Source organism: Rhinolophus sinicus, linkage group LG03, assembly GCF_036562045.2.
Source record: "Rhinolophus sinicus isolate RSC01 linkage group LG03, ASM3656204v1, whole genome shotgun sequence".
Classification (NCBI taxonomy): domain Eukaryota; kingdom Metazoa; phylum Chordata; class Mammalia; order Chiroptera; family Rhinolophidae; genus Rhinolophus; species Rhinolophus sinicus.
In genome coordinates this window covers 152,612,812-152,639,003 of record NC_133753.1, presented here as the reverse complement: position 1 = coordinate 152,639,003, position 26,192 = coordinate 152,612,812, and the positions used below count along the sequence as shown (strand labels likewise).

The window sequence follows — 26,192 nt, the reverse complement described above, 5'->3', positions numbered from 1 at the left end:
CTCTGAGGCACTCACTGGTCAGTCTCACACCAGTTCAGATTGCTTAGAGACTGCCTTACTTGTTGGTTGTTATGTATTTTTGTCCCCCAAACAAACTTATAACTTCTTGGGAAGAGGCCACGATCTTATTTTTTTCCTCCTATATACTCCAGAGCATCTACTCTATAATTGGTGCTCAATACAGGATGAGAGTTTCTAAATTATTATCAGGTTGCTTCCAAAAGTTCACTCTTAAGTCAGTTATTTGGATCTTGTTTCTCATTAGGACAATGCTATAAAAGGTAATTGTGTTCCTGGGGCAGCCCCTAAATGTTTATTTAACCAGCAATGTAGCTGAACTATAGTTCTAATAGTACTACAAAACCTAAAATCATCTATAATAATTGCTTTTATGGGAAAATGTGTTCCAGATTCCAACTGAAGATGCCAGCAACTCATTACTGGCCACAATTCCAGGACAAGACTTGACCCATTTGTAGTTAGGACTCCCCCAATGTGTGCACACCAACACACTGGACTGGCTTTCTTTGTGGGGTTCCAAAGATGGAGAAGGGGTGAAAGAAGACAAATACCTGTTTGGAGATTGGATGAGGAGAAAGGGACAGGGGTGCTCCAGTAGGCCTGACGCAGTCAGGAGGGTGGGTCTGGAAGAAGGTGAATTTGGGGGCTGTGGGGTTAGAGAGTGATCCAGAGGGCACTGACGCCCTTGGCTGTGACAGCAGAGGCCAGTCAGGGGCTGTTGTGGCAGCCACAGCAGTAGCAGCACAAGCTGTGGCAGCCACATTGGCCAGGGTCCCAGCTCAAGTCTGTAGATATGTTGGGGAGGTGGTGGTGTTTTGATTATTTATTGCTAGGTAAAAAGCGTGCCAAAACACAGTGGTTTAAAACAACCACCATTTTATTTGCTCACAGTTGTTCAATAGGGGCTTGCCAGTAGTCAGAGGTGGCTGCATTCAGCTGGCAGGGAGGCTGAGGTCTGGACTTTGCTGGGTGCTGGGACGCGTGGACTCACTCTCTCTCTTCATGTAGTCTCGGGGCTTCTCTATGTGGCCGCTTTGCTGACTCTTTCCACATGGTTGCGCCAGCAGAGCAGCCAGACTTCTTACATGACAGCTCAGGATATTCAAGGCGCAAAAATAGAAACTTCCAGGCCTTCTTAAAACTAGTCTGGCCACTGGCACAGCTTCACTTCTGGTTAAAGTGGTCACTGGGCAGTCCAGATTCAAGGCATGGATTCCAGGAGGCATGGTCCATTGGAGGCTACTAAAGTAACCGACTCCCATGGTTGTGGCCATTCCGTATGGGTGAGAGGCTCCAAAACCAAGAATGTTTAGCTAAAGCTTCTCCATTACAACCACCACAACCATACTGCTGACATTCCTAGAAGAAGCCTCTAAATAATTTTTCATTCGTCATTTCTCTTCATGTCTAAAACATAGATATTTGGCTGCAGAATCCCTCCTTTCACTTTTTCCTTCACATCTTCTCAGCCCATTCTTTCTTTTCATGGACACAGCTACCTACTTTATACAGGCAGTGTTCTCAGTCTTAGCGTCATAAACCCTTGGTAAATTACAGTGGGTTTTGAGGTACATCGAGATAAGAGTATATTAAAGCCCTAAAGTTTTCAAATGGTTTATTATATTTAAACAGTCAACTACAGTAGATTTGAGGCTGGTTCTATAATAATGTTCCTTTCAGATTTATGTATTTACCTGAGAGGAGGAGAAAGAGGTGGAGTTGGTGTTAGTGCTCTGGGAATTATATATAACCTTGGCAGTAACAATCCTAGCTGCTTCCCCCAATATCCTCTCTCCTTCAGGCAAAACTTCTCTTTTATTTGAGGTGGCAATATGCCTAGCCTCTCTTCCAGCTAAGTGTGGCCATATGACTAAGTTCTGGCTAATGAAATATAAGGGGAAATAGTATTTGGGACTTTCAGAAAGGTTGCTTAAAGGGAACTAACTTAACTGGGAAGGAATCCTTCAAACTTACTTTGGATTTCTTCTTCCTGTTGCCTGTACTATGGATGCAATAGTTGGATCTCCAGCAGCCATTTGGGACCATGAGGTAACATTAGAGTAGTGGCCACATTCCAGGATACGTAGAATGTAAAGGTAGATGGACTCTGGGTTAGTGATGACCATGGAGCTTTATTCCAGCCCTGAACTCTAGAAATAGACATAGAGATCTAGATCAAGGTGGATAGATAGAGAGGTCCTTTTATTCAAGCAAGTATTTCCGTGAATTATTTATTCAAACAATTCATCTTACATTATGTACCTGCTCATAATCCATTATGCATGCCATGTTTTATGTATGTTACATCAGAAAAGTGATTAAGAACCACTTGTGAAGGTCACAGGAAATTTTTACCTGGACCATCTCCCAATTCTCTCTGTGTTCCTCAGCTCTCTTGTCTAAACAATCCCTAATGGATTGAGGAAGTATTGCTTCTGGGCTATAATGATCCCTGGCAACCACTAATCTTTTTAGTGTCTCCATAGTTTTACCTTTTCCACAATGTCATAAAGTTGGAATCATACACTACATAGTCTTTTCAGATTGGTTTCTTTTGCTTCATAAAATGCATATGTATGCCTTTTCATGGATTGGGAGCTCGTTTCCTGTTAGTGTTAAATAATATTCCATTGTCTGGATGTACCACAGCTTGTTTATCCATTCACCTACTGAAGGACATCTTGGGTGCTTCCAAGTTTTAGCAATAATGTATAAAGCTTATGTAAACATTCATGTGCAGATTTTCTGTGGACAGAAACTTCTAATTCTTTTGGGTAAATATCAAATAGCTCAATTGCTGGATTATGTGGTAACAGTATGTTTAGTTTTCTAAGAAGCCACCAAACTTGTCTTTCACAGAGTAGAAGTTTTTAATTTAATGATGTCCAACTTATTTCTTTCATGGATTGTGCTTTGGTGGTGTATCTAAAAAGTCATCGCCATGCTCAAGGTCATCTAGGTTTTCTTATGTTCTAGGAGTTTTATAGTTTTGCATTTTATATTTAGGTATGATCCACTTTGAGTTATGTCTTGTGAAGTATGAAAGGTCTCTGTCTGGACTCACTCTTTTGCATGTGGATGTTCAGTTGTTCCAGCAGCATTTCTTGAAGAGACACGATTTTGTTTCATCTGTATTTTTCCAAACATATCCCCATTGACTAGCACAGGGCCTGAGTATACATTTAATATTTGTTAAATGAATAAACAAATCTCCAAACCTTGCCTGAGGTATGTAACTTCATTGTAACAGTCAAGTGGCTCCTCAAACTTGATATCTCTTTGAATTTTCCCTACAGGTTTTTCCCTATTTTTGTTTATGATTTAGACATTTTACTTCAGTTTTTTGAATTCTGAAGGGAGTTACCCACTGTAACTATTTAAATAGTAAAACTGAGAGTCCTTTACTCCATTTTATCTTAGGGCTTTATGAAAATGATAAAAGGATTTGATGAGAGTGATTGGACAGATACTCTGAAGTATAAGCCAATATAATGTAGGTATTAATTGCATGTACTTAATTAAAAAATACACTCTGAGTCTCTATCAGTCCAAATGCCTTCTCACTGAAATCAGACACCACCTTTAACCTATGGGGCTAAGGGAGCCGTCTCTGTGTTGTAGCCTCTTGGATGCTCCGTGGTGATTGTGACTCAAGCAGTCTCATCTGTCTGGAATGTCTGTTTCTTGCTTCAGTGTCCTCATTATTAAATTTTAGTTTTGGTTTGTAATTTGTCCAAATGCAGGTTTTGAAGACTATGTCTTTATGAATTGATTTCTGCAGAAGATTCTGCATTCTTCTAATATGCTCTGAAAAATATTGGCTGTCGCTCAAAGACATAGTGGCTGTCTATTTCTCTAACTCAAGGGCTCATGGTTATTTTACAAAAATTAGCACCCTCTGGTCTGGTACCATTGTGAAGTTCTGCCCATGGGTGAAGCCCTTTACTCGTTCATTGGAAAGAAGCTCTTTCTGCTTAAACTTTGAACTAAGAAGGGAGTAATGTATCCCTGAGGACCAGCCTGGTAGAGAAGAATGTGGAACACTTGGGCAGCTTTTCGCCATATAAAGCAGGTCTCCATGTGGTGCTAAGACCACGGGGAGAGAGAGAGAGAGAGAGAGAGAGAGAGAGAGAGAGAGAGATAAAGAGGTTGTGCCTTTGAAGCTTGTAATACCTACCACTGTACCTTATACAACACTATGTACAACTTTTGCTTGTTCACATTAATATTTCTTACAGTTCCTGTTTTGTTTATGTTTATGTCCAAACATGGTTCCACTGATAGTATATATTTCTTTAATGCCAGTCCTTTTGAGTGCTATCTCAGGTTTTAAGATTTTTAGAAATATAACTGCATCGCTAATTTGGTTGTCTATTATATACATCCAGAACTTCATGTAAACAGGGGGTTTAAAAGTGACTTTTTATGATGAAGATAACTTATCAGCAACTTCAGCACCAGATACTGAGATAGTTTTTGAATGAGGGTAGAAGTTTGAGTACGGCTTCACTGCTGGAGTTTCTTCAGGAGATGTAGGCATTTTGGAAACAGACAGAAGCACAATGTAAAAAATCATTTGGTCACACTTTCCAAGGGATCAAGTGAACTAGAAAAGAGCATAAACATCTCACACTGATTGGCAATGATGCTGCTGACGACAATGGTTTCAATCTTCTCCTTTGTGGAATCTGAACATGTCTTGGAGATAAACACATCTGGACAGGCTAGAAGCTAATCATGTAAATAAGAACTAGTGTCATGCTCCTGTCCAAAAGGGAATCTAAAGGGGCTAGTTAAGATTTGCTGAGCAGATAATAAAGAAGTCGAATATCATCTGCCTATCCTTTCGTTTACCTTTATTGTTTATCTGATTTCATAGGAACTGTATTATTAGTCCACCATGTGCCAAAACACCCAGCCCTTAGGTCTAAACATATTTACTTCTCAGTGCTTATCATACAGTTAGAGCTGGAAAATGAGTGTCAAGCATGTTATGAAGCGCTGCATGCTGAATGCTGTACCATCAGCAGGGGCTTGGCTGTGACAACATCTGGGATGGGGTCTTGTATGGGGCTGTAACCTCCATGGACAGGCACTGGCTACCCTCTGAACCTTAGCTGTAACCCACAAAATGACACAGCAACTTTTGCTTTGTGTCTTGTTGAGTTTTAGAAATCTTTAGAAATTATAATCAAACAGTAAAACACAAATGGAAAACTTTCAACTATTGCCACACGTGTGAGAATGGAATCATTTTCTCCATTTTGATGCTGTCAATTTTTTCCTGTATTTTATGTTTATTTTTAGTTTCTTTTCAGTTTGCTTTCAAAGATTAGCTAGGTTTCAAATATCATTTTCTCCAGGTGGCTTCTAATTTTGCAAACACTGAATAAACTCATTACATGGTAATTAAGGCTATGAGAGAAGAACAATTTTACTCGTAGCATCTCACCTTCACCAAGTTGTCATCTCCCTTAGTAAGAAAACCAGTCCCAAGAGTAACCCATTACATTTTTACTATGTTGACCTTTTGAAGGAATCAAGATATTCATCATTGAATTATTATCCCCTGGGACCACTGTTTGACAAAACATTTTAAAAAGGAAAATTAGTATTTTCAGGTCAATTCTGCAACCCTAAACATCATTTTTTAGTTAGTGTCAAATCTCCTTTTAGAAATGGAAGATTACTTCATCAGCAACCCACTGAAATTTAAGCTCAGCATACTCTTCCAGAAAATGTGGATCTTGCTCTTGGCTTTCTAGAAGTGATCTAATTCTGATGGCTATATTAAAACACACATATGCACACATAAAGGATTTGAAGAGTTTTGTTTCACGTTGGGAAAACACTTCAGTTTATGGCCATGTACTTCATCAAAATGCTCTATCTTAGTACAAGGGACTATAAGTTTCATATCAAAGAGATATTTGAAGATCTCTCTAAAGGAAAAGCCTAGGATTATCTGGGTAAATTTCAGACTTGTTCTTCTGCTGGAAAAAACATTACAGTGCAGCCTCTTCATGACAGTGGTCTTGGTAGACAGCACTAAGGGCCATAACCCAGAGTGTTGGATTCTAGAGCTTGTTAAACCACAGAATGCAGACCCCACATTTGTAGTTTCTGATTCAGTAGGTCTGGGGTGGGGACTAAGAATTTGGATTTCTATCAAGTTCCAAAGTGATGCCGATCCTGACCACACTTTGAGAGCCACTTGACTAGATCTTGGGCAGGGGATGCCCATCAATTGTGCAAGGAAGCAGACTAGGAAGTGTCAGAACCTGGATTAAGATGCACCAAGGAAGTGAGGTGACACAAATTGACAGAGGAGGTCAGGTTTATAGGTAGTGAGACAGAGCAGGGAATCTGAAAAGAAAGGGGAACAACATGAAGCTATCACATCTGCCAAGGTAGCCCACTCCAGTGATGAGGAAATCCAAAGGAAGAGGTTCTCAGCAGGCCAGGTGGAGGTAGAGCATGGAGATAAGAGGCATCCAGGCTCAGGTCACTCAGCTGTGGGGTGAGGAAAGGGCTCTAAGCCCAAGAGGACAACTGGTAAGAACAGCACAGGACCCGAGTCTTCAGGAACATGGAGAAACCCAGTAGATTAACAGAAAAAAATTCAACATAATGTTAGGATAATTCTTGCTGCTATAATAGAAAAACCCCCAAGCTACAGTGACTAAGCTCGTGAGAGTTTCTCTCCTGCTCCAAAAAACTTCAAAGCAAGTATTCTTAATTGTTAGATAGCTCTCCTCCAAGCAGTGACCCAGTGATCCAGGCACTGTCCAACTTATGGCTCTGCCATCATCAAATGTGGCTGTAAAGGTTATGGATGAGAGGGAAAAGCAGAGAGAATCACATATATGGGGTTTGTAATGGGGGAGGCCTAAAAGCAGCATTTATCCCTTCTGCCTAAAATCCACTGGTCAGGAATTGATCACACAGCCACGTTAACCCAGCAAATGTAGGTGTGTCCAGCATGAAAAAGAAACAAGTTTCATGGCCAGCTAGCCAGTCTCTACCAGACTCAGATAAAGAGGAGCAAGGCAGAATGCAAGAGGAATGTTCTCCCCCCAACCAGTGTGATGCAACCAAGTATTCTAACTGAGGGCATGAGCTCATTCAGCCTGTTTTGTCACTGCACTGGTCTTGCAGGTGGGGAGCAAAGATGAACAAAGAAGCTGTGGATGAGGCAGGGCCTAGAGAGCAGCCATGGATGCCGAGCTTTTATTGACTACACTTAAGGGAGGTTGTGTTCTCTGAACAAACGCTCTGTCATCTAAAAATATCACATCAAGGAACACAGTTGTATCCTGCAGCTACAAAAGGAGATGAATGTTTTCTCCATCTTATATCTTTTGACTAAATCCATCCAGAATGTCCCAGATTAGTTTGTGTTTCTAATGTGTGTTCACATTTTTCACTTTGCGTGTATTTTTAGAATTTGGTTGTATTATTTGTAAATGTTAATTGAGAAAGCCTACCACTAACTTTCCTCAAATTAACACATTTAGGGAAGATCTTCAAGGATGACACAATTGCACGTAAGAGGTTTTGAATGGACAAAAAGACTGAGGATTGTTTATTTTGGGGAAATGAAGACAGAGTGGGACTATCATCATAAAAAAATGCTCTGGAAGTGTCTTGATGAGTGTCCCCTTTTCATCACTGTTTGGGAGAAATAGCCCTCTCCCCACTTCCTTTATTTGCCTTGAAAACCAATATAAGTTCTGGGAATCTAAATCCCTAAAACATACAAACCACAGAATTATTCTAAAAGGATTTTTAAAATGTTCAACCATTAAAAAAAAAAAAAAATCACACCACTGAAATTATTGAGGGATGATTTGCTGCTGGGCCTAGTATGGGATGAAGGCGTGATCTGTGGGCTGGTCGGTGGGGTTGTGGCTGAATCCATGGTGAGGCCACAGCAGTCTCACTGATAACGCATGAGTTTTCACTGTTGTTTTGTTTTGTGTTAGTTTGGGGCATTTATTATTCACTGTTGTTTATGTTTTGGGTAGAGAGTAATAACTGGTTCAAAGCATTGATTTAGAATTATGTAAAAATATTACATGAAAATAATAATATAAAATTATAGTGTTCTTTTGAAGTTATACTATCTAAACTCCAGAAAAATCCTTAATAGCAATTAAGTTAGACCACAGTCGTTCTGGATAAGCATTCTTTTGCAATATTTAAAAGTGAGATACGGTAAGTGAGAACATAAGCCTTCAGATTTCTCAAAAGAGGGAAAGGAGACAGCTCGTATGCACTGAAGCTATTCTCATGGAGCAGTAGGATATGCTGGAGGAGAGCAAGGGTTTAATGTTGGAGCAGGATGGTTCTCAGCCCCAACTGCACTTTAAAATAATCTGGGGGTGAGGTTGTAAAAAATAGCAATTCCTGGAGTTCCCCCCAATCCATTAAATCTGAATCTCTGGGGTGGGATCTGGGCAGTGGTATTTTCCTAAATCTCTTGAGAACCACTGGCCTGGGAGACTCTCTCAGTTGCCTCCCTTTTTTCACTTGATCAATGGATAAAGTGGAAGGGGGAAATGCTCCAAACAAGACAAGGAGGGCACCCTGTGGAGCCTTCCTGGGAGGAGAAGGTGGAATGGGAGAAGGGCCATTGGCTTCTTCCGGTTCCACAACCAACCAAGAGAACCTCTACCTAATCTGACCTGTGCACAGGTTCTACTGGTTTGGACTTCTGATCTCTCTTTTTGTCTTGAGGATCTCAAGGTTCTTGACTGCTGGGAATCTAGAACCCAATTTTATTACATCTTTCCCTGTGGTCCTAGGTCACACCCTGTCTCCTTTCAGCGTGGTTATCAACCTGGGATCACTGGCTCCAGCCCCAGAGTTTCTGCTGACTTTATGCCATTGGCATTCATCTATTTATTTATTTACCCCACATACATTCACTTCCCCATAGTAGGCACTGACAACTATTTGGCACCTGGCCTGGGCTGGGTTGCGAAGTAACCAGATTCAAGGTTCTACACTGGAGCCCTGAGGCTATGGTGCCACACCTCTCCTGAACCCTAGTGACTGTGGCCATTGTCAGAGGCTGGATTCCAGGGTACAGCCTGCTGCTGATGGACTATGACAAGCTCACCCAACACATCCACGTTCCGAAGTGTAGGCTGCATAATGCTGCTAGGGACCAACACCCTGTATTAGGTGAATCCAACCAGTACTACTCAGGCATTGGAATCATTAGAGCTAAAATAATAGCTAGAAAGCTCTTCTTTGATGCTAACCCTTTTTTTCTGGGCCATGATTCTGAAGAAAAGACATTATTTCATATTTTCTCATCCTTGAGCCTCTCTGTTGGACCATGCAGACTGGCTTTTCTCTACCATTTCTATTGCTGAAGAGGTTTCCATCCAAAAACTACATAAATCAACGAGCATACATTTTGTAGCCTATCAGAGGAAGAACAGCTCAAAATGCTGTCTTTGAGTGTGTCATAGGTAGGTTATTTTATGATTGCCATAGACACCTGCTTTTAAAAATTTATAGGCCACAGTTGTGCTACCCAAATCTTATGTGGGAAATTTCAATCTTGAATGGGATAATTATTCAGATAATTATTTGACGAAGGTAAATTCTGGCCCTAACATCGGTGGGTGGGATTCTTAAAACCAGGGAAAGGTAGACTAGTCCTACCTTCAAGATGAAGAAATATTTCTCTCCTGATAGCACTTCAGCATTGACACCTGCACGTCAAGGCGTGTGGCTGGCTTTGCTTTCCAACACAGAGACCAGTCAACAGGTTCTGCCTCAGGAGCAGCAGAAACAACATGAATTCTCAAGAGATAGCATCTCTGCGTCATGCTAACCGTCCATCTCTCTAGGCCCTCTGAGCTCTATCTATATGTCAAGATAAATCACCAGAAAGTTATGGGTCTGGCCCACTGTAGTTAAACTCCCCAAAGAAATATCTTCACTGACTTACGATTTAATAAACAGCTTGCCCTCAGTGTTTATTGCAGGTCAGTGTAAGAAATGGCTGTAAGAAAATCTTTTCTACATCTTCTGTAAGCCACTTTTAGTCTATATTGTCATTTATTAAAAAAATCAATTCAATAAAAACCTCCAAGAATTTATTGCCAGGAGAAAACCCGTCCCTACCAAAGAATTCATAAGCTTCGTTGATCAGAGACTGAAAACTATAAAACTCAACATCTCTTGCCTTTTCCTCTAATTGCCATGAAACGTAGAGCTCAGCTTAGTGCTCTCGTGTACCAATTAATTCTCTTTAACTGAGGCCTCTGACATGTTTATCTTCTCTCCCTTCTAATTTCTGACCTTTGACCTACTTTGATCCTTACATTAATGGTTCTAATGCATATGTCTTCTTTGGAAATTGTTAACTTTGGAAGTGGGCTGAGGCATCCAAGTCTTACTGCTTGATCTTCCTGACTCTTCGGCTCAGGTAACTCTCATCGCCCCTAAGGAAGTTTCCAAGGGAGCAAGACGGAAATTGTATGTATTTTGATAGGGTTTGGGACTTCCCATAAGAGTGGAGACGCAATAGCAGGCTGTGGTGGGGAGTACTCCTAGGGAAATCATTGTCTGAATAGGGAGGCTGAGAAACTGAATGGACCAATGTAGTAAGAGATGGGAATCCTGAAGACAAGTTGTAGCCAGGGGTCTGTTAAAACCATCAGTTCTGACTTAGAATATATAGACTACACATTCTTCTATCTTATAAAAATGACAATGCTGAAATGACCATATATTTCAAAGTCATCAACACAGCACTTATTATTGGTGCCTTATTTTTTTTAATTTCCTTTTTGTTAACAAATCAAAAGTAAGAGGCCAAGCCGTGAATAGTTCTATTATAACATGCTGCCAGGTCAGTGGGTTTTAAATAGTCCTCTGTGTTGGGGGTCCAGTGACTATGCGTCCAAGACTATCTCTATTTCTAATAACACGTTGCTATTTCTGCACGGGTGTCGACTGTTACCGGTATGCAATATTACTGGTCAGACCCTCTGCAGAATTTCCATCCCCGCAGTACCATGAATGGAATGGAGGGTGACAAGAGGAAGAACATCCGGAAAGACATTTGCAAAATGCTGGGCAACAAAACACGACAGAAGGAAAGCTACACTGAGGTAATGGCAGACGTTTACAATTGGGAATTTAACTTGAAATGAACACTGAATTTGATGAGAGGTGGGTGTTGCAGAGGAAGAGAGAGTAACAAGAGCATTGGAAACAGAAAGTAGAAGTGGGAGGTTGAGGGTTTGCAGACACAGGATTGAAACTGAGAAAGAATTAATTACCAAAGGTGTGCATAAAGAAACAACAACAAAATCAACAAAGGTCAGTACACATGACCCAGGCAGGTGAGACCAAGATGATCTCCAAAAAAGTGAGTAGGTAAGGCAAAGATTCTGGAACAGCGCTTTAAAACCAAATCAGTAAAATTCATCTTGTCAAATTATAAAACTACTTACACTGGGTGGGTTCTGACTTTAGATCTGAATCCAGGTTTCTGTATAGACACAACAGGACCTTCAGATTGAAAGAAAACAGGATTATTAATGAGGATCAAGAGTATTTTTGGACTTCAGATGGTTCTTACAAAGTGGTATGTTGATTAGCTAAGCATAAATGAATCAGAAACACATGGATAAAATTTCTCTTGAAGCATATAGATATTTTAAAAGAATTAAGAATAGAAAGTGCTAAAAAATAAAAACAAGAATAGAAAGTGCTGACCTAATGCATTTGTAGATCAGATGAATAAATGAAATGGAAAATCGAGTTTGAGGTGTTCTGCTCAACCCAAATCTCTAATGGGATCTCCTAACCCTACTTTGTCATTGTTATGGTAGATTTTTCTATCTTCTCTCAATGTCCACATTTTGATAACTTTACTTAATGACTCTTACTCTAATATCAGCCTAAAAAGTTTCTAAAAACCTCTTTATTGGTGTTTTCTGAAAATGCTATTTCTTAACTGGAGATTAGATCAGGGAATTGTCTTAATCTGTGCCCACTTTGATATCTGACAGAGTTTGCAGCTTCTCTTATATCTCTTGAAAATGGTATCTACGATGAGCGGCCCTTGTCCCACCCTTTTGTGATATGTTAATTATGTGAATGGCTTTTAGTCATGCCTCTGGTGCCAGACAGAGGAAGAGATGGCCAGGACCAGAGGGCCCCAAATCTCGGCCAGCGGTCTCCTGCTGTGTCTCCAGGGAGACACGCTGAGGTGCGAACAGTGTTTATTTGTCTGGAGCTCTGTCCTCAAGTGTGAAATCCCTGGTCCTGGTGATTTTGGCAGAAGTCTGGGTGCATGAACACTAGGCACTCCTTTCACCTCGATACCTACTCAGGTCTGACCGGAAAACAACCCTCCTCACCCAGTTTCCTAGACCAGCACCGTCCAATAGAAATATAATGTGAATCCCAACTGTGAGCCCCACATGTAACTTTAAGTTTCCTAGCAGGTGAAATTAATTTTGACAATAGATTTGCTTAGCCCAATATATCTAAAACATTATCATTTCAACATTTAATATTAAACATTTATTAAGATATTTTACTTTTTTTTTACTTTGTACTAAGTCTTTGAAATCCTGTGTATATTTTACACTTAGAACTCTGTATTTCAACTGCGCACTAGTCACCCGGCTACCGTATTAGACAGCAGAGTGCTGAACCTGTATTTTAATACTGGCCTTGAAGATGTATCACGAATGATGAGAGAAAGACTAAAAAGTTGAGTTAAAGGGAGTGAAGAAGCTAAGGGAAAAGGAATTCCATTCCTTAAAGGAATGTTTCTCCTTTAAGGAGAGTGGAATCCATGAACCTCCTGTGTCAAAACCACTTAGGGTACATTTTTTTTTTTTTTTAAATGTAGGATAGTGGGGTTGACCCTAAATCTTCCCAGTCAGAACCACAGGAATTTACATCTTTAAGCTTCTGAGATCATTCTCTTGAACACTCATTGCTCTAGTGCCCAGAAGAGAAGTCAGACACAGGGCCACCTGAACCCAGTATTTAATTGGTTCCTAAAGTATTTTCAAATTTTTCAGCCATTGTTTTAAAAGTGAGATCTCTCTCTCTCTCTCTCCCTCTCTCTCTCTCTCTCTCTCTCTCTCTCTCTCTCTCTCACACACACACACACACACTCCCGCGAGCACAGATTTTGGGGATACTCGAAAAGTGAGAAAATCTATAAAGCTGGGGCCTGCATTTCCACATGGCAACAACTGGCTGGAGGTGAGCAGTTGACATTCTCGAGACAAGATAACAGCTGATCAGTTTGCGACTGTTCCATCCTGGCCCATTTCGTTCCTCTGTGTTATAGGCTAGCCCCCACAGTCATTTTAAAAATGTATACAGGCAGACCTCAGAGATACTGCGGGTTTAGTTCCAGGCCACTGCAATAAAGTGACTCATAATCTTTTTGCTAGTGAAGGGTCTTGCCTTCAATTTGTAAAAAACACAACATCTGTGAACACAATAAAGTGAAGCGCAATAAAACAAGGTGTGCCTGCATATTTTTTTATTTTTCAGTAATTTTAGATTTATAGCAAAGTTACAATGATAGTTCAGAGACTTCCCATACACTCTTCACTCAGCACCCCTAATGTTAAAATCTTTTATAACCATGGTGCATTCATCAAACTAAGAAGTTAACACTGGAGTAAGACTACTAGCTAGACTGCAAACTTCATTCAGATTTCACCATTTCTTTCACTAACGCCCCTCTCCTGTTCCAGGATCCAATCTAGGATTCTGCATTGCATTTAGCTCTATAACCTTTTGAGAGGTTATAGACACACTTTCATCTGTCCATCTAGGACAGCCGACCTTAGCTGTCCACTACATGCCTCCTTTCTTCCGGGCCTTATCCAGTTCCTGTCAGGCGAGAGAGCCAGATGACTCCTCCCAAGTAGTAGGTAACTGTGGACACACTTTCATTCCAGCAGTTGCACTGGCCATACAACAGCCGCAGCGGCAAATTGAAGGACAATCTTCACACATCCAGTGTGGCAAGAGCGCTTCATTACAGAGGTCTTTAAGGCACACCTGTGCTCAGTAATGCCGTGTTTCCCCGAAAATAAGACGTAGCCTAATAAGACCTAAATAAGACCTAATAAGACCCGGTCTTATATTAATTTTTGCTCCAATAGACGTATTAGAGCTGATTGTCCGGTTAGGTCTTATTTTCAGGGAAACAGGGTGGCGACGCCAGTAGCACCATCTTTTAATCAGTAGAACAGCATTATGATGTATCCATGAAGATTATGTGACGACAGTGTTCAAGTGGAACATGAGGTGCTGGATTTGTGGCCACACAACTTTGTATCCATGTACTTTTTCCAAAGAGTTACTTAACCCAATGCATTTTTGGTATGTGGAAATGCTTAAATACATCAACTCTAAATCTCCCATCCTAAGTAGTGAAATTTAGACATACAGAAATTTCACTTTCCTTTCTGGCTCTGCTTAACATGTAAATTTTCTTTCAGTCCAGTAGGACTAAACCTCTTGAGAAAGTGCTTTTATTTCTTGGCCAACCTTTCCTTGAGCAAAATTCCAGTTTTGCAGTGCCAGAAACCACTAACTAGTCTATATGCTGATTTGCCTTAACTGCAAGAACAAATCCAATTAACAAATCCACAAGGAATCACACTGGAACTGAGCCATTCTTCCAGGTGGAAACATCTTTCTGTTGCACATGCTTCGTATACTGTTCACTCCCAGTCCTCTGATTGTCCAGCTAATCCATGGCCTGCCTGGGAGAATTTGGAGTCTAATAAATCCATCTTCATAAACTCTAGGGATCAATGGCTAATGTGTTCAAAGACTTTTCTTTCTAATCTTTATCATTTCCAGGGCTGTGTCCCTCTGACTCTGACACTTGAAATAACTCAACACACAATTTAAAGCAAAAGCTTTTTGCACATAGTGAAGTTCCAGAAAGGAAGCCAATTAAGACTGAATAAAAACCAAGGTCCAAACAAACTACCTTGAGGCTATCAGTGGGTTGGTTTGGGCTATTGTGGTTGTGCCATAAAGTGTCTTCCAGCTTAAGCACCTGTTACTGCAAACACAGTCACTTGGGTTCCAGGATTACTGTCTGGCAGTTTAAACACTGTGTTTTGTTGTATCTTAAGGGAGATAAGACTTCCCAAGAATGCATGCACTGTTTATACACAGCACGTTTCCTTTTAAAAGCATCAGTTTACTTTCAATTTACTGGTTGGTACTTGATCTTCCTAGAAAGCTCAGATCTACCTTGCACAAGACAAGGAAACTACCTTAGAAAATAATAGCTTATATTTGTAGGTTTCAGCTTTTCAAAATACTTTCAAACCTATTATTTCATTCTATTCTCCAACTGGCCTTGGGAGGAGAATAAGGTATAAGGTAAGTATTATTGTGATCTGTCAGATGGAGAAACTTCATTCCTAAAAGGCATTATGTAACTTTCCTAAGGTTGGGCACCGTCCTAGCAACAGTCTGGAAATCAGAAAACTATGTTTGTAGCAAGACTTCTTCTATTCCTCTGTCATGATGCCCTGTGGTTTCCCCCTTCTTCCAGGCAAAATGCTTCACATTTCGGTACGTTTAAAGGTGTTGCCCATTGTAGGACTCTGTATTTTAATGGAATTCAGAGCTTTCAACTGAAGCTCCCACAGGAGAATTCAGGGCAATCCAGTGAGGAAAAGAGGAGACTAACAGCCTCTCCTGACTCTTTTGTGTTTGCTTGTTTGTTTGTTTTTGCTTTGTTTGTGTTTGTAGTCTGGGGACAATTGGAAGGGCTTCTCTTTAATCCATGGCATGAGACTAATTCTGGCCTGGTGCAGACTTGCTCCTTGTTAATCTTCTAGAACTGAATTCTGGTAGGCTCAACCTCCAGAGTCAGAGGCAGTGACAAGTCCTGATTAATGAGCTTCTGAGAGTTGTGGAATCAAGTAGATCAAAGAAAATTAATGATCCAAGGAGTTTGTGGATTCCACGTTAGCATTTGCCTTTGTCTCATTTTTACTAGCTAGAAAAAGTCATTATACCATTTCAAAATAAATAAATGAAATCATTGTTCTAATTTTCTGCTGGATGAAAAGTTGATGGTCCTACCTCAATTCCAAAAAGATGCTTCCTAAATTAAACAGTAAAACAGTGTTGAAATTAAAAGAGAGCAAAAATGCCAGAACTTGAATATATTTTGCTCTCATTGTTAGATTTCCCAATGTCTGCCTAGCTCCCTCTCCCGAAGGGGTTTCCATGGGTCCACATTTTCCCAAGACCTCCCAGCACCTGAGGTCGCACATACCTCTCTTCCTCCCAGCAGTGTCTTAGGGACCTTGGGGACGTGGATAGTGCCACGCATTCAGTCTCCAGAAACTAGTTGCCCTCAGTGGTTTGCATGTGTACATAGTGATGTGCTTGAAGTATATCAGCTAGTACCATCTGGGGTAGTGTCTGGGAGCCCAGGACAACTTAATCTCAGTCCAGAGGATGGGGAAATACATAGGATGATTACATTTCCCTTTTAGGCAGGGAGAACTATGGCATCCGTATGTCCACATCTGCTAAACCCATTACAGTCTCTGCTCCTCATGAGTATTACAATAACAATAGGAATCAGTCTGGCTACATCACAGCCTCCTTTCTGGCCACTATTCTCTGGTCTGATCCAGTCTGTGCCTAACAACATGTAAGGGTGTGTCAGTCTCTATTTGGGGCTCCTGGCCAGCCTTCTATCTACTTATATTGCAAAAGTCAAACCAGACCACTTGGTACTAAATTGACAGTCCCTGAAAAGTCTGAGGCCTGATATCACCCTGGGGGCTAATCGCTGAGGAAAGGACATGTGTCCTGAATCCAGCACATCTGGCCCTTAGCACTTAATGTCTGAACCAGTGCTTCTCAATCTTTAAAATACATAAGAATTACCTGGAGAGTCTGTTAAAACACCATTCTTGAGTTCTATCCCCATTAATTCAGATTCAGTCAGTCTGGGGTGGCGCCTGGGAATTTGGTGACTACATTTTGAGTAGCACTTTTCAATCCCATTGCAACAAAGAGTGTGGTCCTCATACCACTAGCATTGTCGTCACCTGAGAGCCTGTAAGAAATCCAAGTTCTTGGGCCCCACCCAGACCCAATGAATCTGAATTTATTTTTTAATAAGGGCATTCTTTTTTCCTTGAAGTTTGACATACACTGGCCTATATCATTCTTTTAGTGCTGAACACAGAGTGGGCATATCATGGGCTTGGAAAGATCTTTAGAAGTATCAGACGCTCTAGGTCCTTGTCTTCAAAATGGTAAGTTATTAATTGTATATTGCTTCACATTATCAACTTTCTACGGATATTTGTGTCTTTTACCTAAGTTGTAATAACCTCAAAGAGCAGTGGCCATGTCTTAAAATCCTTGCTCTAAATATCCTGCATATAGTAGGTAGATATCAAGCATTTGTGGGTTGATTGGTTGATTGTGACAATATTGCAAAGATACCTCATAAAATGAAGGTATGGTCTCTGTTTTATTCATAAGGAAAGCTGTATCACCAGTTGTGATCTGTGTTTAGTTTTTCATGAAAATTTACAAAGCAGAAAGCTGAAGTACAATCTCAGATTTGAGCATCTGAATTCTCACTGGCATAGAACCCCTATTCTGAGAGTATGTTGCTTATTATGTTTATGGGCAAGGTATATACAGTAATTAAAGAGTTGGCTGGGAAACCTTTGTTCCTCTCAATTGCATGCAGTGCTGGATTTGAAAAGTTTCAATTCAAGGAATGACATAAACTCTAAATCAGGAGTACTCTGAAAACAAACGAAATCTCCACTTGAAAACAGTGACTGATTTTGTCATGTCTTTCCAAATAGACTATATCATCATTGTTTGAACATTTTGGTGAAGGATAAAGGTCTTATAAAGGCCTCATCTAAAACCTCAGTGCTTGCACCAGAAATGCCTTCTAGCTGGCTTGCTCTCACGCAAAGCTAGAGACTTGGCTCTTTCATGCCCCCTGAGGGCTGAAATAGCAGAAAATGTATTCAATAACAAACATGTATTGGTTGCCCACTGCTTACAGTGTGGTCCATAGACCAGCAGTAGCAGCATCACCTGGGAGCTTGTTAGAGATGTAGCATCTCAGGTTCCCTTCCAGATGTCCTGAATCAGAATTTGCATCCCAGTGATTTGTATACACATTAAAGCATGAGAAGGACTGGCCTAGATGTACTTGCTAAGGACAGGATGTGACATTAAAGTTAAAACTTCAGTGATAACAAGGAGCCAGCTGTTGGGCTTGTCAGGGACAGAACAATCAAGCAGAGGAAATACAGAGTATTGTTCCAAGATATGAACGGGGAAGAACAGAAAGAAGGCAATGTGGATAGAGCATGGCAGGAGAGGGGCAGGAGGGTAAAAGAGGAAATAAAAACCATCAACAGGAGACTGGTCTGATCATGCCCTGAAGCTGCGGTTGGGAGTTTGGATTTTTCTCTAAGAGCAAAACAAGGCACTGATAGACTTTAAACAGGGAAAAATCATTATCCGATTCAGATTTGGGATATGTTTTTGTGGGTTGTTTTTTTTTTGGGGGGGGGCGAATCCCCAGGCTTAGTTGATGAGTTAGATGTGGGGTAGGGCTTGAGGGAGAGGGGTATGAGGGAAAGAGAGAACTTGAGAATAATTCCTTGATTTTTGGAAGATTATAGCACTATTTGCTATGATGGAGAAAAGTAGAGGAAGAGAGAATGGGATGGAAGGGATGGCGAGTGGTGGAATCAAATTTCAGATGCCATGAAACATCCACATGAAGAGGGGGACTTGGCAGTTATATACTCAAATTTGGAGACCAAGGCAAATTGGGCCTAGAGAAGTGAATTTGGAATCTCTAGACTCCCAGATGCCATGTGTCAGTTTTAAGTTGCAGGCCAAGGGCTGGGCAGAATATTCAGTTTCGATATTATGCTTCGTCTTCTGTGGGAATACAGAAGCTTCATATTTTCAGACAGCCATGAAGCCAACAATCTCATTGCTTGGGAATTACTCACAAGTAAAGAGAAATGGACTCTGAGCATGCAATGTTCTTCAATCCTCTTTATCCTTAATTTATGGATAACTCCCTTAAGTATGTTTATTCATTCTTCCAGACAAAACCAAATTAGAATTCACTTGTTTAATTGTGACCTTGCATATTTTTGCCTCTCCCACACGCAGGTCTGCTCCATGCAGGCAGGCCTTGCCCAGGGTAGTCTCAACTGAACTATATCCTCTGCCTGTGGAAGTAGGCCTGGCACGCCGTGAATGCTCAAAAACAGTTCTTGCATAAAGGAAAAGAGTAGAGGAAGGTTTCTAGAGACAAATACAGCAAACCAGTAAAAAGTAACAGTCTGACATCCAGGGAAGATTAGAAAAATTGTTAGAGCTCAATAAATCTAAGACCCTGAGACATTTGCCCAGGAATTTTCCCAGCACAGCTCATAACTCAACAGGCCCTGACGTCATTGCTTATTCACGGCACAGTCAAATTATCCACGCTCATAGTGATGACTCTGAGTCATCAAGAAGACATTGAAATATGTTCAGTCAGTAGATTTAAAATGGCAAGACATATGAAATACACCTTTAAAAAAATGTTAACCAAAATAGTTAAGATGAACATTTTGGACCTGACGTCTTAGGATAACCCAACAGCACATATAAATGGAAAACTTTACCACCCATTGATAATATCTGTACAAACAAGGCAAAACTGAATTATTCTTTATAAACACTTAACCTTTTGCAAACCATAGTCAACTTAGTTTAGTGATAAGTATATGGTCCTAGTTACCTATCACTTCATTTGAAAATTAACAAAATTCTTTTCTGGAAAAATTGCAGCCTCTCATTCCATGCTAACAAGGGCATTCTCCTTCTGAACACAGTTACCACTGTAAACAGAAGAACTCTGAAGTATCTGCCAGAGAGTAAACAAACATAAAACACCACCTGAGGATAGACAGGCAAAGGAATAGAAACCGCATGAGCAATTGGAAAAAAACACTTGGGAAGCCTGACATTAATGCACTGAGGCTCAGACCCCCTCGGGAGCGTAAGCTGTATTCTTGTAGGTGCTCCCAACCTGTGCTTTGCATATCATGGGTGCTCAATAAACAGAGGGAAAAAACACAGATAAAGATATATTTCTTTCCCTTCATTTGGAAAGATCAGGATTAGAGTTGGAGTCTCAGGCAGCTCCAGTCCTGTGAGCTTTTTCGTTTTAAGGGATCAGAGTGGGTATTTCAAAATGGCTGTCTCTGAAGAAACTACAGAAAACTTTGCCTCGCATCATGGAAATGCTGGTGGTAAATTTGGGATGGTGGTCTAGTGCCAGGTTAGCACAACAGACATGAAGTTGCTCTTGAAATACAAAATTTGTTTCCTAAGTGTTTTTCCTCAATAGCATTAAACACACACACACACTCCTGAGGGCTGAGACCATGTCTACTATAGGACATCTAGGCTGCATATGGGGCCTGAAGATGAGATACGGGTTTGAGAAGCAGTTGTTTATTTCCGTTGATCTGACCTCATGACCGTATATTAAAACAATTTGGAAATAAAGGTGTTTTAGAGTTAGTAACAACAAAAGCTGTATTTCTGTATTATAGGGTAATTACACAACATTGGGATGTATTTCCATAACATCATTGCCAGGCTGGCATAAAGTACTAGCACCAGCTAAAAACGTGCATAACATGTAGTTCAGAATGACTACTTCCCTAGCCAAAGTGACTCACTTAAATCAAAAATAGAATCTAGAAAAGAACTACATCTAGGGGGAAAAGATCTGTCAACTCCCAATAAAAGAGGCCCATGGGAACATGAGCTATAATCATCATAAAAGATAATGATAATCCCCAGTAAAACTTTACAGAGAGCTTCTGTGCTAGCACCATGGTAAAGCGTCTTAATGGACCATCTCACCTAATCTTCACAACCCATGCGGAAGGTACTATGAGGTCTCCACTGACAGTAGAGGAAATTAGGAGACCAGGTAAGAGGCTCCTGCAATGGTGCAGGTGAGAGAGAGTGGTAGCAGAGTGAGCAGTGAGGTGTAGACATTGGGGGACTTACCTATGGTCCCAGGAGAAGTGGGTGGTGGAGGCAGCAGCTGCTACTACCAGACTCCCCGGGCTTGGCGCCTCGTGGGCTCCATGTTTGTATATCAAATAGGTTGGTTCCCCTCAAGCCTTTTCCTAGCTCACCAAAATAAATAAAGCGAAATGTAGAAAAAAGACAATTAGAAGGTCAAAAGAAAGCCTTTCTAATTCTCATAACAGCTGGGACAAAGTGTCCATTTTTACACACATCAAAACATAGTTCTTTAAATACTATTAAACTACCACCAGATATGCAGACATGTCGTTATAGCTCCTCAGAGAATAGAAGTTTGATAAGAGAGAGCCACCACACTCGGGAGGAGAAGAAAGTCTGAAACTCTAAACTTTTGTGAAATTGGCCAAGGGCCAAATGTCAGCATTTTCACCTCTTTTCCCATATGGCAGGAGGCATTTCACACTGCTTTCCATAATTTCAATAAATCTGGTAAGTGATATGAGTACTCTGCATGCCAAGAGACATATAATATGTGTATCAAAATAGATGTCTAGGTCGGTGTGTGACAAGAACCAGATTGCAGCAGAGGAGAACAAATCTGGCCTGGCGTTGGTTCAGCAAGTGGGTGAGCACCATCCAGGATCACTTTCTGCTTATTTTCTTTTTCCCTGATTTATAAGTAATGTTTCTCCTACAATTGCTTATTCTCTAAAAACCCTTGACCATCTTGGTAATTTCTTCTTATTAACATCTCCTGCATCACTTCTCACCTTACTGGGCATTGTTGATGCCCAGCTGATGGTACAGAGCGTTAGGACTCAGGAATTGATGCATCCACTCAATAAATATTTAGTGAGCTCCAGCTCTGTGCCAGCAATTGTTTCAGGCACTGGGGATACGGTAGTGAACAAAAGAAAGTCCCTGCTCAGATAGAAAGGCTGACGATAAACACATGAACACATTCTTACGCAATATGTCAAGTGATGATACATAATATAAAGAAAACTCAAGCAGGCTAGGATGGATAGGGAGTGATTAGGGGTGTCAAAGGCCTTGATGACAAATTGGTGTCCTATCAGAGACTATAAGGAAATAAGGGAGCAAGTTGTAAGGCTAGAGCATTCTAGTGAGAGAGCATGGAAAGTGCAAAGGCCCTGGGATACAGACTTGTTTATATTTGAGGACAAGTAAGGAAGTAGGTGAGGCCAGAGCAGAATGGAAGATGGGAGAGTAATGAGAGGGAAGGTCAGAGAGCTAGCTGGGTCTTGTGGGCGCAGCTAAGGACTTTGGATTTTATTCTGAATGAGATGGGAAGCTATTGGTGGGTTTTGAACAGAAGAGTAACACGGTCTAACTTATATTTTCCAAATTTGTTCTGGTTCTCGTTAAAAATCTACTGAGGAGGTAGAGTTTGGGCAAGAGTGGAGGCAGGAAGGCTGTTGCAGATGTCAGCCTAATGATGGCTGTGGTTGGGATGTTTTGAAGGCAAAAACTGGTGTCTGCTGATACGGTGTTGAGTGTGAAAGAAGTTAAGATAATTTCACATTTTTTGGAACTTCGGTTACAACTACAAACTTTGCAAATAAAATGTATTGCCTGCAACAAAAAATTGTCATACCCCAGCTGACAACTCATTTTGTGTCATGTTTTGTGCAAAAACATTTCAAAACATCAGCTGGATGATGAGTGCCTGGAGTGTGATGTAGCAGGGCTTGGCTGGTACTGGGCTCTCATCACAGGTTGTTCTGAAGCTTTCCTTGGAGACACATCCTTTCTACGTGTCCATCAAGTCATTATTAAAAATGAAAATGGCTGGCTCTTCTCTGGAGCCATTTTAAAGAGGCAGCTCTATAACAAATGGCCCTGTTGTAATACTATCTCTATAGAACATGAGAGCATGTTTAAGTGAATTTTAAAAATTGTCAGTTTGGGTGTCAACCAGGCACACTAATCTCTACGGAGAAGCTGCTTTTGTTTCTCCAGGGAATGGCACTGTTTTTCATGTGTTTAAAAAACAAATGCAGAGGGAAGAAGAGGTGAAGACCTTTGCAAGTGTTTGTCAACACCTGAAATGAGTCTGTAGCTTACAGGCTTGTTATTCAGTTTAGCTTAAGCAAGTAGCCTAAAGCTCCTGAGAGGTGTGTCCTGTATAACAATCATTCAGATTAGGCCACACTTGGTTGTTCTGGCTAAGTGATTTTCCCTCTGGGTGATTGCACACGCCTCTCCTTCCTGGGCAATTACCAAATGTTCTGGTAGCAGATGAAGGCCATGGGGAAGTAGAGTGAAGTGAGCAGCTCCTGGGACCACCTAGTCTGTCAGCTCCACTGCTGACCTCCACTGCTGAGGACCAGCGGACAACAGTGCAGAAGGTTTCTTACCTTGTAAGTTTCTAACCATCCTTACCTCCAGGAGGACTGTGAATAGAACCTGAGGAGCATCCCGAGGTCTCAGGTGCTGGTTTTTTCTTCTTTTCCCAAGCGAAGAGGTCAGAACAACACAGGCAGGGTGGCAGAGGCAACCTATCTTGACGAGAACTTATTATTTTGACCTCAGATACCTTCTTTCCCTTGATCCATTTTGTGCGCTGTCTCAGAAAGTACAGACATGGAGGAGGAATCGGTTGGAGCTTCAAAATGCCATGGGACAAACTTGGGAGCTGGACCAGGGTGTAGGAACGGTGGTTCTCCAGGGAGCAACATGTGTTGCTGATATTGACTCAGGACTGGTTCCACTTAACATGTTCTGGAACCACAGTGCCTTGAAGAAGGGATGATGATAGTTCAATAGTTGGAGAAAGCCAGGAAGGAGGTGCATGGGGATCGCTCACAATGGACACTGACAGTATGACCGCCCCTGAGGACCCTGTCAGGCTACCCGTGTCTCAGGGGCCCTCATTTTTACCCAAGCAGGTACTAAGGAGCTTCAAATAAGTTCTGTAGCCCTTTCCCCAGTGTCTGAGGTGGGAAGCTCTGAGGAAACCTAATCACCAGGTCATACACTAATAATGCTAACCCAAGTATCTACCTTCTGGATAACTTCCAAGTCTTCTAGTCATCTGAGGTCATACTCTTAACATACCAATACAATGGCTTGCTCTTTCTCCATCTAACATGTTTTGGGCAGCCCAGATTCACCCCATACCCCCTTCCCTCTTTTCTCCTGTATTCTTTCTAGAAGGGGGTTGATGTCCCATTCAGTCCTGAGACAGTTCACCCCATGCCCTAGTTCTCTGCTCTCTCCTGGCTCCCAGGTATCATTCTTAGCTCCTGTGGCTGCTGCCTTATGTGGTACCACTTCTGCCAACTCTGGACACTGTTATTCTTCCTTTATCTTTCAAGACATCACTCAGTAAGGTATTCTGAACAGCAGACATGTACTAAAATTCTGGGGGTGGTGAAGAGAATTGTAATGCAGAAAAAAGTCCAAGGAAAAGAATGAAACATTAACAAGAGATCTCCTGTAATTGTAATCCATCCTGTTTTTAAACTTAACTTCCCTGTCCTAAAGCTTCTTTCTCCTGAGAATCTTCTTCTCCATTCCACTTTGTGGTCTGTCCTGCCCCGCCTGGAAAAGCCAAGTTCTGTTCATTTAGTAAGAAAAACAATTAAGTTCTCTTGTTCAACTTGGATCTAGGCTTTAGCCCAGGAAGGCCAGGCGTGTTCATGGTCCCTGACCATGAAAGCTCATTAAGCCGTGTGGATGTGGGATAACACATTTGTCTTGCCAGACTCCCAGCGTGAGCTCTGAACCACTACCCCATACTGCTTTCTGACTTTTCCTCCACTCTCCAGGCTCAACTGTGAAATGGAGAGATGAGAAAGAAAAGCTAGGGAGGAATACTCTTCCCTTATCTCTCTCCATAAGGCAGAAGTCACCAAAGACAACCAAACATTTCATCCAAGGAGACACATCTTATGCCTATACACACTCGTTAGGTCTCTGTCTGAGCCTAGATTCATCACTACTCCACTCACAGTCAGACTGGGGATGCAGACTGGGTCTGGCTCTGCTGTCTCTTATATGAACTACATAAAGCCCAGACAACTCCAGCTGAGCTGTTAAATTTGTCACATTGGCACATGACTGGGGCTGCTAAAAGTGTCCTGCTACTTTGTCCCCTGGACTCTCTCTGCTCAGTTCCCCGTGCTCAAGAGTTTGTAAATGTTTATCATATACAGACTGAGCAAATGTTTACAGGGAACTTTTGCACAGAACCCAGAAAAGCTCCCTAACCCATCAAAGTGTCCTAGCAAAAACAAGCCCCCTGAGTCCAAGGGCTGCCCGGGCTGCTGCCTGTGTGCTGAATGGCCCTTGTCAAAGGCCTGGAGGCCTGCCTGCAGCAGACAAGTGTCCGTGCTTGTGGTCTTTGTGAGGCTTTCACAGTGAGGACCTTCATTCAGGTTGAATACAATCATCTTTCATGATTCCCATAAATCAGAAAACGGCGTATGTCAAAGAGCGTTAGGTCACTCTTGGGGCTCCTGTCTGGAGTTTAAGAAACAGAAAAAAAGGCATGTTAAATGCAGTGAAAAAACTAGGGGGGAAGAATGTTATGAATTGTGTTCTGAACAATTCAGCTCAACAGTTCTAATAGGGCCAATATTTAGGCTACAATATTTGGCTGAATCTATTATGCAATTCATCTTCCCGCAAGCAGATACAAACGATCTGACCCAGAGCCAATTTATTTTTATGGAATTAAATTAGTCACTATTTATAAGATGAAGAGGTTGCAAAGGGACTATTTCAGGAGGGTGCCATTACTTTTTCCTCTAGTATGTTTGCCTTTTGATCATCCTGGATTGCTTTTGTTTGGTTGTGGTTTCTGGGTAAAATAGTGGGCACTGTTTGTAAGCTTGGGTGAGATAATTTTTGCTGTCTGAATACTTGGATCATTCATCTTAAAATGGCGGTGACAGATTGGGAAACTTGAGGCTGGGCAAGAATATGTGGGTTGGAGGCCTGAATCAGCTGTGCAAATATAGCCAAATATTACCTGGATATAGGTTTTAATTAATGGCAAAAAAGGGAAGAGGACTTCATTTCTCAACTTGGCTTGG

General features: G+C 41.3%; 1 long non-coding RNA gene across 1 annotated transcript in view; it reads right to left on the bottom strand.

The window, feature by feature from the left end:
• Positions 1-760: 760 nt before the first annotated feature.
• Positions 761-26,192, bottom strand: part of LOC109445683 (uncharacterized) — a 295,179-nt gene continuing 269,747 nt past the window's right edge. Inside the window, exons 5-7 of the long non-coding RNA XR_012495088.1 lie at positions 11,502-11,559; positions 1,996-2,171; positions 761-1,715 (exon numbers count right to left, since the gene is read on the bottom strand). This is a non-coding gene — a long non-coding RNA (uncharacterized LOC109445683). The remainder of the gene's footprint in view (positions 1,716-1,995; positions 2,172-11,501; positions 11,560-26,192) is intronic.